This window comes from Podarcis cretensis, assembly GCF_951804945.1.
Source record: "Podarcis cretensis genome assembly, chromosome: 3".
NCBI lineage: Eukaryota > Metazoa > Chordata > Lepidosauria > Squamata > Lacertidae > Podarcis > Podarcis cretensis.
In genome coordinates, this window is record NC_137172.1 from 15,337,436 (window position 1) to 15,357,657 (window position 20,222).

At 44.3% G+C, this 20,222-nt stretch overlaps 1 protein-coding gene and 1 long non-coding RNA gene across 38 annotated transcripts in view; one reads left to right on the top strand and one right to left on the bottom strand.

Moving 5' to 3' along the window:
* NRXN1 (neurexin 1) overlaps positions 1–20,222 on the top strand; it is a 1,023,765-nt gene that overhangs the window by 997,503 nt on the left and 6,040 nt on the right. The gene's annotated exons all lie outside the window — the stretch shown is intronic.
* The window catches only part of LOC307211992, a 964,702-nt gene that overhangs the window by 668,697 nt on the left and 275,783 nt on the right, over positions 1–20,222 (bottom strand). The window lies entirely within an intron of this gene.

Genomic DNA, 20,222 nt, shown 5'->3' on the forward strand with positions numbered 1-20,222 from the left:
ATCTCCACCTTTCCTTTTGGCACTGCACAACTGCAGTGGGCCATGCGGAGAGACCGGAACATGTCTCTGTGCCAGCACATTTTTAATGTGGACTAGGAACTTTATCATGGTTCCCTGAAGCACTCGCTAAAAAGTGCAACTTAATTGCATTTGAAAATTGATTCCAGAAAAATGCATCTTTAAGATTACATTTTATTTTTTTGCTCCAGGCACCATGTTTATTAGGGGTTCTGTGGATGAGGGACCTTCATATATAAAAACAGAGATTTGGTAGGCCCGGAACTTTGGGTAACTCCCAAACCACCTGCATTCAACTGAACATACAACAGCCTGACAAATTGCCAGTGAAATCTTCAAGGATGAAACAGTTAAAAAAAATATTGTGGCTGGTGTGGCTACATTCTAAAACTCTAATAAGGAACACATTGCTCCTGTGTAGACACTAAGAGTTGCAGATTTCTTTGTATAGATGTCTTTATCTATGTTTGTGACTGTTTCAGCCCAAATTCAACTGTCAACTCAAACTCTTGGTAATCATTCTTTTTTCCACCATCTTTGAAATTCATCTGTTCACCCAACTCATGTCAGAAGCTATTGCATTTGTTACAGAGATGAATCAGCAAAAAATCCACACCATTCTTGTCATCAGGTTGTGGGAAATAAGGCAGAGCAGCAGGACTTGTAGGGCAAGAGAACTGTGTCCCAAGTTGAGGGATTTGGATATGATTCTCTGTGACCTTAACAGGAAAATGAGATTTTTTTCATGTTTTCTCATAACAGTGAAGACTATAAACTTTACTGAGACTCCAGGGTCCTTTGGACACTACACATGGTAACACGTGCTTTATACTGAGTCAGGTCAAAGGCCTGGAAACAATGCCTTATGAGGAACGGCTAAGGGAGCTGGGCATGTTTAGCCTGGAGAAGAGGAGGTTAAGGGGTGATATGATAGCCATGTTCAAATATATAAAAGGATGTCACATAGGGGAGGGAGAAAGGTTGTTTTCTGCTGCTCCAGAGAAGCGGACACGGAGCAATGGATCCAAACTACAAGAAAGAAGATTCCACCTAAACATTAGGAAGAACTTCCTGACAGTAAGAGCTGTTTGACAGTGGAATTTGCTGCCAAGGAGTGTGGTGGAGTCTCCTTCTTTGGAGGTCTTTAAGCAGAGGCTTGACAACCATATGTCAGGAGTGCTCTGATGGTGTTTCCTGCTTGGCAGGGGGCTGGACTCGATGGCCCTTGTGGTCTCTTCCAACTCTATGATTCTATGATTCTAGGTCATTGCTTTTACAACCCAAAATGAAGACATCAGTCAACAGATGTGGTTTAAGGGTCGTAACATTATCTCTAGAAGGGGGCTGTCAGTGGCCACTAGCCATGATGGCTATACTCTGTCGGAATCTACACACACATTTTTAAAAAGCTATGAGAATGCTTTTTATTTTATTTTTTAAAAAAAAAAGTTTTGAAAAAACACATTGAATTTGGCATAGCTCACTGTCGCCACCTAGTGTCACATTTGTATCTTGCACTTTACAACGCATTTAAAACATCTTATTTGCAGCTGTATAGCTGAGTCCTCTGACTCCATGCTCAAAGGTAGTATGCCTGTGCCAGAAATGGCAGGAGGGGAGAGTGCTGTTGTGCTCAGGTCCTCTGTGCGAGTTTCTCAAAGACATCTGCTTGGCCACTGAGAGAGCAGGTTGCTGGGCTGGATGTGCCATTAGCCGGATCCATCATGCTCTCCTGATGTTCTTAGGCGATTTGTGCCCAAAAAAACAGGATGCATCGCAATTGTTTGAGGGAAGAAAGAGTGAAGTGCAGGCCTATCGATGTGCTTTGGCCTTGATAGTGGAATGGAATCTCCCTGCTGAATGGTGGCCTCACTCTGAATGCTATTGCTGGGAGGTGGGGAGGACAACAGCTATGGGGTGATATTGTCCTCATGCCCTGCTTCCCAGGAGCATCTGACTGTAGGAACGGGATGCTGGTCCAGGAGAGCTCCTCCTTATATTCTTACCTTCCAAAGTGTGGTTCAGCAGGGCTTCTTTTCCATCCTGGTTGAAACGCAACATCCAAAACATTGCTTCTTAGCTGCGATATCACATTCTTCGGCAAACCTACCAAAAACGCATGCATGTTTGTAAATATCTGTGATTGGCTATCAATATGATATGATGGCGACATTCCCTGCTAAGGGTGAATCTAATGATTCATGGCTCCAAACTCTGGGATTCAAAAGTAGAAGCCCTGGTGGCAGTAAGATAAATGCTGTGAGTTTGGGGTTCCACAGAACTCTTCCTCAGGCAAGAATTCAGCCAGAACAGGTCTGTGGAACCTGAAAACCAGTTGCCCTGCTCCACTGACACAACTGACATAATGAAAGGAATAATTTGGCTTCTTGTTTGATCTTCTTTTGGAGTGACCAGGTAACATATCTATCTATCTATCTATCTATCCATCTATCTATCTATCTATCTCTATCTATCTATCTATCTATCTATCTATCTATCTATCTATCTATCATCTATCTATCTATCTATCTATCTATCTATCTATCTATCTATCATCTATCTTCCTTCCTTCCTTCCTTCCTTCCTTCCTTCCTTCCTTCCCTTACTAAGGGACATTTGAATCCATGAAATTTACTGTAAAACCATGAGAGCTGGCAACATGTAATGGGTTTTTTAATCCTTGTCCTTTGGCTCTTCTGCTACGTTTGTAATATTTGGCTCTCCCTCAGCTTTGCACTGGCCACAACATCTATTTGTGACCAGACCTTTCTGCATCTGTTGCAGATGAATTGCCATTTCTTGAACAATAATTCTGAAGTTCTGACAATGCAAAAATTATTGATTTGGTTTTGTGTGTTGTTGTTGTTTTTAAAAAAGGAAGGTTCTATGACAAATCAATGTGGGCCACCTGTAAAACATGCCACATATTTAAGACTCACACAAAAATAATATGTAAAGACCAATATTCTCCAATTCATACCCTTGGCTAGCAAGGAATCCCAGGGTGAATCTTAAGCTGCTCTCTAAATGCAACACACTTCTGCCCCTTTCTCAGCACACTGTTTCAGACCAGTCTATTATTTACCCATTTTGGAATTAGCGCCTTAATTGTCAGCTGTAGATGTGAGAACTCTTCTATTTGTGGGCTCATGCAGAAAAGAAGCAGTGCTCATTTCTCATCGATACTCAACCATTTCCTCAAGTACTGACAGTTTCCTCCCCAGAGTTAAAAGCCATCCTGAATCTTCCAGAAATACTGGCTTCATCTTTTTTGGGTAGCTTTAATGAGCTCAGGTTTTCTGCACAACTGACCCTCAATGGTGTCTCGTAGGAGAGCAGGCTTAACAATGGATGAAGCAGATATTTCTGGTGTATACTCCCCAGAGCGCCTGAAAAGAACTTTAGCTCTGTTATTTCTCCACGAAGGGAATTCTAGAGCTGGTACAATGATTATAAGGAAGTGGTTAGTGACTCACAAGATAATGTAGCCCGATTTTATGAGCCAGTGTCCTGGAAAGTCTGTAGGGTAGGGCACAGGCCCATTCTGCTGACATGAGAAGATACCTAGGTAGGACTCAATGTAGGAGAAAGCAGACCTTACAGTTCTGAGACTCAGAGCAAAGGTGGGGAACCTTAGGACTCTCCCCAGAGCACAACCCTCACCAGCCTTGCATCAAGTGCTTTTGCCAGGCTGAAATGTACCCTTTGAACTCTGTTAAGGCATCTTGCTTCCCTGATTGGAGGATACTGAGTGGATGGAAACTATCCTACTGTACAAAGGTAGAATTTGCACTGAATGCACAGTGAACTTCACTGCTGCCTGCCTGCGTTGTGCTGGCCGGGAAGCCATGTTGTATTGCCAGCTCAGATTGCCTTGATTGGCTGAGAGGCAGGCGGTTTAAGGAAGCCTGCTTCTCAGCTGATCAAGACCCCCACCTCTGGCTCGCGCGAGCCAAAGGCAGAGCAACGGCTTCTTTAAGCTGCTCCGCTGCCTGCCGCTCAGTTGACCAAGCCCCCATACAGCTCCTGCTGATGGAAGCCAGAGTGGTCTGGGTGCTTAGCTCAGGTCTGTGAACTGGGCAAACCCACACACCACTCTGGCTCGTGTGCGCAGGAACAGTTGGGGGTAGGGCTGGGAAATTTCAGACATTGCAATATTTAGCTGCAGATATATCACGATGCTGAAAACGGGATGTCGCCCAGTCCTGTTCCCTTTGGGGACTTTAAAAAGGCAAACATCCACACATTGAATCATGCCAGGAACAGACTGTCAGGCAGAGGTTGGCTTCAGTTTATTGGCCTTTGTTCAATTCATTGCTAGGTGCACTAGGTGTGATTTGGTTTAATTTCCTGACTTTGTCACAAGTCACATCTTCCCATTCATCAATTATCAGTGGGCAGGTGTTGTCTTGACAAGAATTCAAGGCATAACCAAAGAAGGTTGTGCCTTTGTCCACATGCACTTGGGCCAGTGCACAACTCAGAGATGTGTTGCCTTAAGGCTGCATTCAGATGTGGGGTTTATTGTGGAAGCTGGTTTTAATGCTAGCACTTCTGACCCAGGTTCTAATGTTCCAACGCAGAACACAGTGCATTACAGAACGGTGGCATTTTGGTTGGTATGCCTCCACAACATGCTAAGCTTCAAACAGTGGGAAAGAACTGCCCCAGATTTTGTCGCATGAAATTGTAACAGAGCTCCAGTGGTTTCCCAAGCTAATGGGTTTTGTTTTGTTTTTTTCTGGAAACAAAATGGAAATAAGCACTAAACTTCCATTAGATACCATTAGTTTCCCAAAAGTCATGGGAAAGATCACCTGAAATGCAAAAATTAACATGTAAGGAAACATGCTGAATACAGAATAAAGTGCTGTCCGAATATACCATCTGTGTGCCGTTGTCTCCACAGGATTTGCTAATAGCATGGACACCCACACACCCACACCAGATTCTGCCTGTGGTAAGAGGTACGAAGTAAAGTGCACAAATATACACTCAGGGCCGGTCCTTTCATTAGGCAAAGTGAGACAACCGTTGCAGTCCACAGATGATTGGCAACAACTCCTGGATGTTCCTTCTAAGCCCCCTGACTAGTCCTCTCCATATTCCTACATAGCCAGTCTTGACTGCTCTACAAACCTTCTGCCTCAGCTGCACTGGAGCATAATATCCTTTTCTCAGTCTAGAATTAGGATTCAAATGGCTTCTGTATATGGAACGGGGAAGAGCGCAATCTTGTTCTCTGCCTCGGGCAACAAAATGTCTTGGGCTGGCCCTACGTCCCCTTGGTCCTACAGTAGCAAAATTGTGGGGAAGCTGTAAGTCAGACTTCACCAAACTGGTGCCCAGCAGATGTTGCTGGCTGGGGCTAATGGGAGTCATAGTTCAGCAATGGCTGGAAAACACCAGCTTGGCAAAGCCTGGCTTGAGTCACATCCCCAAAGTCAGTAAGGGCACAATCGGCACATACTAGTCCTGCATTGTAGCGAGGGCTGGACTGGATGGCTTTTGGGGTCCCCTCCAGCTCTTCAATTTTGTGGTCCTATACTCTGCATTTTGATGGCAGTGGCTTGTTCCCCAGCTCTTTAAGCCCACAACAGAGGTGAGGTTTATGCTGGCGATTCCCCCCTTGGTTAGGGTGAGTGCTTGTGGGATCAGTGATTTCAGTGCTGCAGCCAAAACTGACAGTCAGCTAAAAGGTGTGCCTCGACCGCTCTGAAATTGCTGATTTCTAGCTTCTCTATTGATTGTGCTGAATTATTAATCTGGGGCATTGATTTTGAAAAGTGGGGCGGCAGCGGCAGCGGCAGCAGCAGCCGCCTTCCTTGGGAGGAAACTTCTGCCGGAATTGTCGCTGCCAGCAAGCCCTTGTCTGTCACCTCTGGATTTGCTTGCTGTGCACCTGCCTTCTGGTAAATAATGAATGGGGAGATGCGACTTGTGACAAACGCAGGAAATAAATGAAAAGCACGCTCGTGATGCGCACGAGAGCCCACCAATAAAGCAGCCAGCTTATAAAACACATCTGGAAGATAAAATGCCCCCCCCCCCCCAAGTATAAAATGCAGATTGTGAAACAGGGTATGCACACTGGTAATCAAAGGTTGTCTACCAAACATGGAGAGAGGAATTTTGTGGGTGTAGTTCTGAGGATGTTTGAGGGATTCATTCTCTGCCAATTTGTATACATTTCATGCACCGTTTACCCTATATGTGCATTTTTGCTCCATATAAATATTTTTTTGCAACCAGTTTCCCATAGCATTAATTCATTTTGGACATTTTTTTCTCCATTTTTTCTAGCCCCCCCTTTCTCCCCCCCCCCCTTGAGAATTGCATGGCAGAATTCAGACTCTTGCAAATTCTGGGGACTAGCTGTGTTTTAGTTCCCTTATTACTGGGCCAGAAAGTGCAAATTAGAGAGGTTCATGGTAAAATGCAAAGGGAATAAATCCCCCATCACACCAGTGTTGTTGTTTTTTCTTCAAAACATGTTTAGGGGTACTCTCATTTCCTATTCATATTAAAATACTGTACCTAAATGATGCCAAACTTAGATTCACAAAATGTTTAGGGGTATGCATACCCCTGCATCCCCCCCAGAAAAAGCACAGCATCACACACACACACACACACACACACAAGCATCTTGCTGCCATAAAATCATGATGCTGAAATACATTTCCTTCTGCTTTGGAAGTGAAAAGAAACAAGGAAGTCTAAGGATTCCCTTCCTGAGAGTAACAGAAAATACTCACAGCCAAATACAAAGAAAGAGACACACATACATTTGCAGTTCTTTAGAGGATGTAAACCAGGGCTGTGTAGAGCCCTTCATATGCCTTGGTCCCATCCGAGAGGGGTCCTGTTGACCCATCCTCATACCTATGGGACCACCTCTCCCGGTATGCCCTGAGGAGGACCTTAAGGTCCTTAAATAGCAACACCCTAGAAGTCCCGGGCCCTAAGGAAGTCAGATTAGCTTCAACCAGAGCCAGGGCCTCTTCAATACTGGCTCCAGCTCTGTCTCATGAGACCAGGGCCCTGCAGGATCTGATTTCTTTCCGTAGGGCCTGTAAGACAGAGTTGTTCCGCCTGGCTTGGAATCAACTTGATCCCCTCCCCCTCTTTCCATTTCCTTTCTCCTTCTGTGATGGAACTCCTATTTGGGGACTTCCCTGGCTTTTTTCTGGCCCATGTAGGGCCAGTCTGGATACTTGGCCTTGGTGGAAGATTTGACCTTTTTATCCCCCAAAAGTTTTTGATTTGAGTTTCTACTGAAATGAGGCTGCATTTTAATGTTGTATTTTAATCTTGTTTTTAAGTTGTATTTTAATCAATTGTTTTTATACCTGGTGTTAGCCGCCCTGAGCCCAGTTTTGGCTGGGGAGAACAGGGTATAAATAAAAAATTATTATTATTATTATTATTATTATTATTATTATTTCAACAGACCAGTTCCCAAATAAATTAACAGAGACCAGAAGTGCCTCCCCCTCACCCAGATTTATTTTATTCATTCATTCATTTATTAAATTTGTACACCACCCTTCATCTGAAGATCTTGACAGTTCACCACATAAAAACACAAGATCAAAACAAAACAAAACCAAAACCCCACAACCCTCCAACAGACACATTTAAAAGGATATAAGATGTTAGTCAGCAGCTCAACTGCTCAGCTGAGGTGTTGACCCTCTCCTTTCCTTCCAAAGGAGCACCCTGCTGCAGGCAGGATTGGCACGCAGAGGCACCAATCCTGCCTGGTCCATAGTGTTCCTTTGCAAGCAGCTCCTCTCAGGAAGGAGAATTGGGGGGCCGGCTTCTTCCTTCTCTTGGCAGCCAGGGCAGGTCTGGGTTCTTTTTCTTGGGGTTCTCCTGCCTCTCCTTCCTGCCTGATGCTCACAAACTGATAGCCATGCACTGCTCTGGGCCATCCAACCTGAGCTGGCTGCCTGCACCCGATTCTTCCAGCACCCAAGTCCCTCCAAATATGCCAGATTTGGCTCAGGGTCTCAGCTGAATCCATTGCACAAGGGCTAATGTAAACACAAAATCTTGCAATTCAGATTTTATAGCCCTAGTGGGACTTCCTTCTCCATTACTCAGGCAATGAGCAAACCATCCATTTCAGCTCAGTTTGCTGCACTGTGAGATTTATTGGGTTGGTTATTGCATTTCATCAGATTTATAGCCCACCTGTGCCAAGGGCTCAGGGTGCGTTGCATAAATATTTACAGGGCTCACAATCTAATTTAACATTAGCGGCAGGACGGGGGGGGGGGTGTACACTGATGAGGTGACAGTTCCCTATAATTTTATTAGCTCCCGTTCAGAAGATTTAGGTTTTGTAGGAGCCTGGTTGGGTTCCTGGGAGACCCTCCCTGAGGGCTTAGCATGCCTTGTCAAAACCATATCATCCTATAATAAATAGCAAAGCTAGAACTCCTGTAGCTCGGTGGTTGAGCATCTGCTGTTCATGCAGAAGGTATCAGGTTCAATCTCCAGGAAGGAGATTGTCCCCTGCATGAAAACCTGGGATGCCACTGCCAGTCAATGTAGACATTATGGAACTTGGTGGACCAATGGTCTATCTCAGGCAGCTTCCTGCATTCTTATTCTCTGAGGGTTCATCCTTATATAGCCAAAACAAGTACTCCTACACATAAGACTGAGGAAGGAGGAGGCTTGGAGAAACCATAAGATTTAGACGAGGAGCTTGTAGGAGGCAACAGCAAAAGAGGTGTGGGCCACAAAACAGAATGATGAAGACCAAACCTATTCAGTGGGCATGGAACTCTGGCTGTCTGATGGAGGACAAACTGGAGAATTGGTTTGTAGAGGAAAAGATGAGAGAAAACTGTGTCTTCTTCTTCTTCTTCTTCTTCTTCTTCTTCTTCTTCTTCCTCTTCCTCTTCCTCTTCCTCCTCTTCTTCTTCTTCTTTGGCGATCACTCGTAGCCGAGTAAGATTGTCTTCCATAAACACGGTTTTAACAATGAGTCCGTAAATGACTGTAGAGGCCAATTCTGGATCCACACGTCCTTCCACAGTGGGGACAGCAGTTTCCAGACGGGAGCTGATCACAGTGTGGATTTGCCAAGCATGCCTTCCTCCTAGCACATTTCTCCCTTGCGTCCTGATTTTGAGTGTCTTCAAAGCCCATGACACCTTTGGCAAAGGCTGTTCTCCTATTGGAGTGCTCGCAGGACAGTATTTCCCAGTTGTCGGTGTTTATACTACATTTTTTTTAGATTTGCCTTGAGACAGAAAACTGTGTATGTATTAGGAGAAGTAGGCTCAAAAATGTGCAGACATTTTGATGCATTTGTTTTTTTAAAAAATAGATGCAAAGTGATTCGGAAAGGAATTTCATAGAATCATAGAATCATAGAGTTGGAAGAGACCACAAGGGCCATCGAGTCCAACCCCCTGCCAAGCAGGAAACACCATCAGAGCACTCCTGACATATGGTTGTCAAGCCTCTGCTTAAAGATCTCCAAAGAAGGAGACTCCACCACACTCCTTGGCAGCAAATTCCACTGTCAAACAGCTCTTACTGTCAGGAAGTTCTTCCTAATGTTTAGGTGGAATCTTCTTTCTTGTAGTTTAATAATAATAATTAATAATAATAATAATAATAATAATAATAATAATAATAATAATAATTATTATTATTATTTAATAATAATAATTATTAATATTAATAATTTAAGATGGTGAAAATGAGAAACAGAAACCAACAGTTTCTTCTGTCCTTAAGAACCACACGTACGAACTGTCTTGTGCCGTTTTTAGTGTTAGATTTAGAACGAAGAAAATAAAGTACTTATCCACACCATGCATAGTCAAAGTATGGAACCTGCTCCTCCATGAGGTTGTGATCACCACCAACTTGGATGGCTATAATAATAATAATAATAATAATAATAATAATAATAATAATTTATTTATACCCCGCCCTTCCTGGTTCAAAAACCGGGCTCAGGGCGGCTAACAAGAAATTTAAAACACTTAATTGCAAAAAGAGGAGTAGACAAAATCATGGAGGAGAAGTCATATCTGTGGCTACTTGCTATGTTGGATACGCTCTGTCTCCCCGGCTGGAGACAGTAATCCTCCTTACTGCTGGAGGCAGTAATCCCTCCTCTGGAAACCAGAGGAGGGGAAAAGGCTCTTGTGCTCATGTCCTGTTCCCTGGTTCCCCGTGAGCATCTGGTTGGCCACTGTGAAAACAGGATGCTGGACTAGATGGGCCATTGGCCTCATCCAGGGGGCTATTCTTAGGTTCTTATCTGTATTCTAAATGTAGTTGGTACCAGCTACTCCTCCGGTGTCATTTAAATTCTCATTAAAAAAAATGAAATAAACCCAAATGCTGCAGATTGCTGCAAATGAAACTCGTTAATATATCACAGGGCAGAGGTGATATGAATCGTGGATGTCACATTCATGGCACTTTTCACGCTTGAAATCATTCCCTCCACTGAAATGCACGTTACAGCTTCCTCCTAAGTTTGCATGGGGCTTAATGATTTATCTAAGAACTGTCTGCCAATATCCCTTCCCTGGCATACTGTATCGGTGGCTTTTAAGTGCAAACGTGCTGGTGACCGACACTTCATTGGGAAAAGCAGGGCTTGGGTGCTTTGGAAAGAAAATTTGGGTTTGATGTGCAATACTTCCAAAGAGAAATATCTCTCCCGCAAGAAGCGTCTTGCATAGGATGAGTTTCCATGACAGTATTTGATGCGGGAGAGTCAACCCAAAGAGATTCCACTATCTGACCCCTAGATTCTTGTAGTCAAACGTTCTCATAGAAGACCTCTCATCCCACATCTCAGTGTGATAGTTGCAAGTTACAACTTTTTCCCAGTGTTCCTCTGGACCAAACTAGCATTTACATGCAAGTCCACATAACAATCAGTACTCCAACTGGGTTTTTTTTTGGGGGGGGGGCAGCTGGGAGGGAAGATGCAAGTGTGTTCGACAACACTTTTTTCCTAGAAACAGAGGTGCTGGAACTCACCATGAACACGTCCCTGGTTCTCTTAGAATGGCAATGGCACCATTGAGTTCCAGCATGTTCTGGCTGAAAAAAAGCCCTGGTGTTTGATTCCTTTCCCCAACCCAAAGAAAACTGATCACAATGAAAGGAAAGAGACTTAAGTTAGTCATTACTAACTCATCCTAAAATTATTGTTTACGCCAAAATGGAGAGTGAAAGAGCCAGTGTGGTGTAGTGGTTAAGAGCGGTAGACTCGTAATCTGGTGAACCGGGTTCGCGTCTCCGCTCCTCCACATGCAGCTGCTGGGTGACCTTGGGCCAGTCACACTTCTCTGAAGTCTCTCAGCCCCACTCACCTCACAAAGTGTCTGTTGTGGAGGAGGAAGGGAAAGGAGAATGTTAGCCACTTTGAGACTCCTTCGGGTAGCGATAAAGCGGGATATCAAATCCAAACTCTTTAATAGCTCAGTGGTAGAGTACACACCGCTCCTGCTATCCAATCATTTGTTATACAAAAATTCGCTTATCCAAACAAGGGAATTAGTACCCAATCCTTTCTGTACACACTGCAAATTCAGATATCCAAAGAGCCCTACTTGTGTGTAATTCTGTAAACAAACAAGCAACCTTAAAAAAGCGTTACTTTTTGTGTTTCGCTGGTCCACAGCAGACATTTCGTCAGAAACAATGTTGGGAGGAAGGAAGGGAGTGGGAGAGTTGGGACAAATAAGAGAGCTTTCCCCCCCCCCCTTCTTTGTTTCACTTTTGCAAAGTTTCACAGGGGTTTCCTGAGGGTTTTGGGTTTTTTTGGTCATTTTGGGGTCAAAATTCTGCAGTCGGGAACACATTTGATTTAGTATAAGGCAGCTTCGTATGTTTCTAAAATCATCATCATCATCATCATCATCATCATCTGTGTTCCTAAAATTGTAGAGAGAATTTATGAGAAATTTAATAAAAATAAAAATAATAAACTAAGGGAAATGTCAGAATGCTGTCAGCTGCTCCTGGCTGGTTGCCCAGGAAAGTATAAAGACAAGAAAAAATTCTTACTGTCCTTTTTTTATTTCAATCTTTACAAAGAGAGGCTATAGAACCCAGCCTCTTAGATAATGGCGTTGTCCCGAGTGAATCTCCACCCCCCCGTCTCTCCCACTTCCTCATTCGTCATCATCATCACCTCCTCTACGGGTGCCACTAAGCATCCTTTGTCTTTGAGCTCTTTGCTCTCCTATTTTTAAGGCTCTCCGGGTTCTGGGAGATGGAGGGTCTGGGATGCTTTCTAATGACAACGTGTCAGCTGGGTGTTGCTCTGACTGTCCCTTGATTTCCCATCTTTCCCCCTCATCTGCCTCTGAGCTGCAACCACCCTCAAACCCTTGTTGTAAATCTATACTGTCTTCCTCTGGAGGGGTCAGGATGGGGAGGTGGTCTCCACCATTCCTCCTCTGCCCAGTCCCTGGCAGGAAAGGACAACTTCACATATTTTCTGCAGCAGAGCCAGCCCTATCATTAGGTAAGGCAACATGACCACTTTAGGCAGCAGATGTTGGCAGCATCAACACTTCTGTTAGAAGACAGGTGAGGCAGCCACCTTGCAAAAACTAAGCAGGCCTTGGTCTGGCCAGTACCTAGGGGTGGGATCAGGTGGTACCCATAAGCAGAGCTTCCTTGAGTTCCATGGCAGAGGGAGTAAATAGAAAACCAATATTAATCCACATAAATGTTGCTTTGAGGCAGGGTGGAGACAAGCGAGAGGTTTGTAATGACTGCAATCTGTAAAGAAGATTAAAAACAAACGCAGAACACTCAGCTCACCTTTATAAAAAAAAACTGAGTAGATTTTGTTTGACGTAACATGTGCCTAGGAGCTGCAGGGCAGTGTGTGTGTACACTTAAAAGGCAGAAATCCTGCAAGCTGCACGTTTGGTTTCCTCCCCAAGTCCAGACTTCACCTTTCTGGTTTTTTTTTTTTTTATAAAAAAATAATATTTATTAAGAGTTTAAAGATTACAAAAAGAAAGAAAAAGAATTAAACAAATCAATATAATACAATACAAAAACAGAAACAAAAACACGACATATAACATTGAATTAACAAAACAAAACAAGAACAATTAAAAACTCTTCCAATATTTGCAAGCTTATCTTTCATTCACTTGTTTCATTGACTTCCTCACGCCTCCCTTTTTGTATTCCACTTCAATTAACTGTTTCAGCAACTCCTTTCCATCTTCCTCTGTTTTCTGTCCTGTAATTAATCTTAACATATTCTGACCTTGTTTTTTCCCCTTTAATACATTAACAGTCTATCTGTACCTAGTTCCTTATAACATTTCTGCCAAAGCCATATAACTTCATTCCACCATTTTTCTAAAGCTCATTAATTTTACAATATTTCTGTAAATAATCTTTAAATTTTTTCCAATCTTCTTCCACCGACTCTTCTCCCTGGTCTTGGATTCTGCAGACTTCACCTTTCTGGACCTTACAACTTCAGACAGGTGTAAGGGTTGCATTTTTAAATGTTCCCCTCCTTTAAAGGGGGAGGGAAATCCACACACATGATAAACTAGTGCCTTTTTTATTTTTTTAAAATGCTTTTCTTCCTGATCTATATAGGAAAAGCTAAGGTAAAGGACCCCTGGATTGTTAAGTCCAGTCAAATGGTGAGAAGGTGGGTGACATTGCCCCTCAATAAGACCCCCAATTACAAACTTAACTAACATAGAATTGGGGGGGGGGGGGTGCTGCCTAATGATTTTGCTGATGATAAAGCTTCCGTCTAAAACAAAGGAGAGAAGGCAGGAGCAATAGCCAGTGGATATTGATTTAGTGATCAGGGGAACAAGGAACTGAAACCACGTCCAGATAAGCCATTCCACCCAAGGGAGGTCTTTGCTTTCTGGCTGCTCCCAGATTGAAAGCCCACCAAGTGTACACTACAAAATAACCACATTCATACCTTGTTGCAGATGCAGTACTTTATTCTATTTTTTTAAAGAATCTTGTCTTGTGGATCATTTTCTAGCTTCCCCCTCTGCTTGGTTTATGCAAAATCATGAATATGAACCAAGCAAGTCTTTCTACATATTGGTGTGATTTTGGAGGGGTTTTTTTTTGTAAAGGGAGAAAAAGTCGTTTTGCTAATTTCAATTCTCGAACACGGCAGGAGTCTGCGATTCCAATTTTCTTTTCACGGTCTTAATGAAGACTGGACATTGGCAATAGTCACGTGTGTGTCCCCCACCCTACCCCCTTTCGCTTGGAATTTAAAAAACCATGTTGACGGGCTGCCAAGAATTATAATAACTCTCTAATGAGCACAGGAGAACTGTAGCCAATTGTGATAGTTCCGGACAAGTTATTTCATAGTGGCAATAACAAAAGGAATATAAAAATCAATCCCATCTACTGTGGTATAGGATACAATTCAGGAAGGTGTTAAAAGGAGGGGGTATCTCTTAATGAGGGGACGCAGGTGGCGCTGTGGGTAAAAGCATCAGCGCCTAGGGCTTGCCGATCGAAAGGTCGGCGGTTCGAATCCCTGTGGCGGGGTGCGCTCCCGTTGCTCAGTCCCAGCGCCTGCCAACCTAGCAGTTCGAAAGCGCCCCCGGGTGCAAGTAGATAAATAGGGACCGCTTACTGGTGGGAAGGTAAACGGCGTTTCCGTGTGCTGCGCTGGCTCGCCAGAGGCAGCTTTGTCATGCTGGCCACGTGACCCGGAAGTGTCTCCGGACAGCGCTGGCCCTCGGCCTCTTAAGTGAGATGGGCGCACAACCCTAGAGTCGGACACGACTGGCCCATACGGGCAGGGGTACCTTTACCTTTTACCTTTATCTCTTAATGAAGGCAAGCACAATATATACCCACCTTATGGATCGTTTCAAAAGGGGCCAGTGGAAGACAGGATGACTAGTTGACTCCTGACAATGGGATGAAAAATACCATTTTATGGTCCTCTCCTTTCTCTCTGCCAAGCCATCCATGCCGCCATAAAGGCAGCTTCATTATTTTCAGGTGGTTCCCTCTGTCTTAAGAATTTCCAGCCTCTCCACTTTATGGCCTTCAATCTAGTGAACCCAAATGGTTCTCAGCACTTCATCGGCTGTTTCCTGGGCAATGAAATAGGCTCCTAGCATTGTTTGAGTTCCTTTCCAGCATGCAGGAGTACAGTAATGGACTACAGTGTGTTTTCTGGAGTAGTAAAGAGATGTTCACAGACACAGTTCAATATCTGTTGGGCTGCTGTGGGGAAGCTTGGCAGGCAATAAGTATTTTGAGGGCAGGAAGTGCACTTTTCATGGCCTGTGTCTGCAGCATAAAAAAAAACCCCAGTTTAAATGTCAGAAAGCTTCCCTCCTCCAAGGAAACCAAGGAACTGCCAGAAACATTTTTGCAGGTATTTATTGGCATTCTTGCTAAAGCAAGAATACTCCTTATATTCCTCAGGCAAAATGGTGAGAGAGAAACCACATGCAAAAAGAAATTCAGACCTGTAAAATGAATCTGAGCACCCTATGAGCTGTTTTAACCACAAGCTACGTTTGCACATCCTTGACGACTTGATGGCTACAGTGTGTGTGTGTGTGTGTGTGTGTGTGTGATGTTTTAAGGTTGTACACAGCCTCCCCACATCCACCCTGTAGCCTCAATCTGTGGCCCCCAGATCAGGTTAATTCGACCTGTACCACCCTGTGAATCACCTGCCCCATCCCAGATCTGTTCCCAAAGCAATAGAGGACAGCTGGGTTAAGAGTTTTAAAGTATTTTTTTTTAAAAAAAATCTTCTTTTGTCATGCAGTTAAAATAGAGTTTAAAAATAAACTTTGTTGGTGGGTGCCCAGCACTGCAGAGCTAGTAAATACAGGAATACAGTCCTGTTTGGTGGTGCTTCAGGGGGCAGGAAGGAGGGGAAGACTGGCAGGAAAGGTTGACCACCAACTCACCCCACAGCCACCTAGTATATCCCTCCTTTTTGCAGTTCCTTTTCCTCATTCATGCTTGCCACTCACACCTTGCCCCCTGACAGCCACAGATTGATCTGGGCATCTCAACCCAACCTGTAGTGATCTGGGTCTGTCTCAACCGGAGTCAACCAAAGTTCAGATTCCTCCAAATAGGCCCGATTTGGCTCGAGTTTTGGGCCTTGGCCAAATCTGGTGCACAGCCACAGTGTATATCTGAAGTGTCGATCGTGCCATCAACCTGATTTGTGTTTGCACAGAGGCTGCATGAAGTCTCCATAAAGCACTTGTTCTTGTGGTTGTTATCCTGTAGCTGTGGTTTGCCATCGCTTTTGGTTGATCTGGTTGCCAACAGTGCTCTCGCCACTTGCCATTCCTAGAACTATCATTCAGGAATACTACCAGTGACAGCAGAGGTAGAACATAGGTTTGGCGAGAGAATGGTTTCCCTCAGAAGGTGGACTCTCTCTTCTTGGAGGTTTTTAAGCCTACGTTGGATGTTTTAGTTGAGATTCCTACATTGCAGGGGGTTAGACTAGATGATGCTTGGGGTCCCTTCCAGCTCTCCAATTCTATGATTCTCTGATTGTGTGCCAAGGCACCAGAGCCACAAAGTTCCCAGAAGAACAATAAAACACACTGACGCTGAATATTTTGGTTTATGGGTTCAAATAGGCCACAACTTCATTGGTTACAGATGTGAGCAGTTTGGCTTAGGCATTGGGGTGAGCCAGGCTATACATTGACTCCTGCCCATCTGCAGGGAGTCCACTGAAGGGTAAACCACTGCTAGGGGGTGCCCTATGACTTACATCAAATAGGGGCACCCTGAGGGGTTCCCATAGGAGCTGTGGCATGGCCCTAGTCCATGCCCAGGCTTCAGACAGTAGGTCACACCACAGACCCCTTTAACAGGATACCCTTACTGAGGAGGGGCAGGCTAAGGCAACAACAAAGGCTTACCCAATGTGCTGGCTGGCCATGGCAGGATTAAATTGCCCGTGGGATGCCCACTTTGCCAGCTAATTGGCTGGCGCGGTCCCACGGCACTGCTGGCACGTTCGGCTGTGACACAGGGGAGCGGCGGCTTGCCTCCTTCCCCCTTGTCCAGGAAATCACTGAGTCCCAGCTGCCTGTCCGCAATGCCACCCACCAGATATAAGGTGAGTGGACTTCTATGCTCATGGCTACTGACCATTGGTAGTGTCACCCTCCTTAAGAGATAGGCATAGAGACAGTCATGTGGCAAAAGCAGCCCCTGGAACTACTGGCAAATGCAGCAGGTACTGATATAATATCAGTGAATATAATTTGTGAAAAGGCATTTAATGAAACAAAACATCACAATTTTTGCCTCAGCCCCCGCACAGCTCAAATTACAAACAGCTACTCTGTGGACGCCAGGAAAACTTGTGGTTAATTAAGTGATTCTGTCTTGTTTAGACAGATGGAGTGAGATAATTGTGAGAAGATGCTTAAAATGAAATAATGTCAGCAGGTTTAATAATGGGACTGGTGTGGGGGAACTACTTGGGCTCAAAATAAGATTGTTCAGTTTCATGCCTGAGACCTCAGTAGACTGCAAAAGGAAGCTGGAAGGTGTCATTTAGCTAGGGATGAGCTGGGCTGCTAGTTCCATTCACATTTCAGCCTGTTGCTCAGTCATAAGAACATTAAGAAGAGCCCAGCTAGAACAGACCTGTGGCCCATCTAGTCCAGTATCCTGTTCTCACAGGCCTGTGGGAAACCTTTTTATGTTAAATACATTCTGTTTACACACTTTAAAACTCAGGCTCTATATGTCTCTTTTATGTAAAATACATTTTTGGTGCGTACTTTTGGCACGCTAAAATTTTATTGCGAAGCCCGAAGAGCATAATGCAACTGGGAGTTCTTTTCGTATCCACAAGCAAATTCGGGAGCATTGGATTGGGTCAGTCCACTGCGAAAAGGGGGGACAAGATCAATGCACACACACCCAATCTCTACTTCTAGCAGACCTTAATAGCAAACTCGCTGGACAAGCATTTGCCTAATTTGCTTGCATTCAGCATGTTCCATTCTTTCTTGGGCAGAAATTAATTTCCAAAATGACATTCAGCTTGATAAGTCTCCCTCACTTTCACCCGCTACAGATATGCTCAAGAGCCTTTATTCGGTTACACTGAATTGTCTCTTGTAAAACACATCCAGCTCAGATGAATTTTCACGTAACACTGTGAATACAATGGGAGGAAGAGAAGAGGGATGGTGCCTATTGTTATTTCTAAGTGCTTAGAGATGGACTCTGAAACAAAGCATATGCTCCGTAGGAGGGGGCAGGATCCACTTCTACTTCTGCAGATATAAGAAGACATCAGTTTCCATTCTGATCCATGTTCATCACGTGCAATGCCGCTTCCATTCTGCTGCAGTTTGGCTCCCAACTGTTGCTTTCCTCATTGTCCACTGTGGCACAGTTTAGCATTACTGATTACATTATAATAATCATAATTGATTATTTATACCTCGCCCATCTGACTGGGTCTCCCCAGCCACTCTGGGCACCTTCCAAAAAAAATATAAAAATACAGTAATCTGTCAAACATTAAAAGCTTCCCTAAACAGGGCTGCCTTCAGATGTCTTCTAAAAGTCAGATAATAGTTTATTTCTTTGACATCTGATGGGGGACGTTCCACAGGGTGGGTGCCACTGCCAAGAAGGCCCTCTGCCTGGTTCCCTGTAACTTGACTTCTCACAGTGAGGGAACCACCAGAAGGCCTTCGGTGCTGGACCTCAGTGTCCGGGCAGAATGATGGGGGTGGAGATGCTCCTTCAGGTATACTGGACCAAGGCCATTTAGGGCTTTAAAGGCCAGCACCAGCACTTTGAATTGTGCTTGGAAACATACTGGGAGCCAATGTAGGTCTTTCAAGACTGGTGTTATGTGGTCTCGGCGGCCGCTCCCAGTCACCAGTCTAGCTGCTGCATTCTGGATTAGTTATAGTTTCCGGGTCACCTTCAAAGGTAGCCCCACATAGAGTGCATTGCAGTAGTCCAAGCAAGACATAACCAGAGCATGCACCACTCTGGTGAGACAGTCTACTGGCAGGTAGGGTCTCAGCCTGCATACCAGATGGAGCTGGTAAACAGCTGTCCTGGACACAGAATTGACCTGCACCTCCATGGACAGCTGTGAGTCCAAAATGACTCCCAGGCTGCGCACCTGGTCCTTCCAGCACAGTTGCCCCATTCAGGACCAGGGAGTCCCCCACACCTGCTTGCCTCCTGTTAATTACATAATGGTTATGCTATTCTACACCATTCCTTTCAATGCAGATGCTGAATTGTTGCTTCTTTCAAATAAAGTATTATCTTCCCTCACTGGCATCTCTCCCAAGCAGGCACTCAGGACCCTCAGTTTTTGTGTCTGGGAGAAGCATGGGTCTCTAAAACAAAACAAAACAAAACACAAAACAAAACAAAGCAAAACACGGTTTTCTTCAATATGTGAGAGCCCTCTTCCTTCGTCTTTATGGTGCCAGCACATCTGCACCGGGGGAATGATTATAGCCAGCAAAAGAAAAGGAAACGAGAGTGTCAAAAGATAGATGAGAGGAGGAGGGAGGAGGAATGGTTTGAGAGACTATGTTCATAGTAAATGAGAGAATTACAAGGAAGGCAGTAAAACTGTGGAAATGGAGAATATAATGATCAGAAGAGTGGGTGGAAAGAGCAAAACTCCAGAACAAGAAACGCAGGTCCGGAAGTGATAAAGAGAACAATAGAATGGAAGCAAAATAATATTACTTGGGTAGATGCAGTATCAACAAGGATAGGGATCTGAATTTAAGTTGTTTGTTTTTTTAAAAAAGAACCAGATTCATTGGCAAATAAATTGTAAGCAGAACAGCAACCCCATGGCTTGTGTGCGTGTCTCTGTGGACGTCCCCCTAGCTGAATGTTGGGCAGCTGTTTTCCCTAGCCCTCGATTCCAGACGTCCTTGCACTCCTCTTGCTAGTATTTCTAATTAATTGGTTATTCTTCCCATCAGTTTTGTTGTTGTTTCCCAGAAGGGACCAACATCTGACTAAACCTTAAAAACAATTTGGGGTAACCCTATAGATCTCAGGCCTAAATCTGGCCAATAGTCCTTGCAGACTAGCATTTGCAGGAATTCTCTAGACTTGCTGGATCAGGCCAGAGTTAGTCCAGTATCCTGTTCTCGCAGTGGCCAGCCAGATGCCCG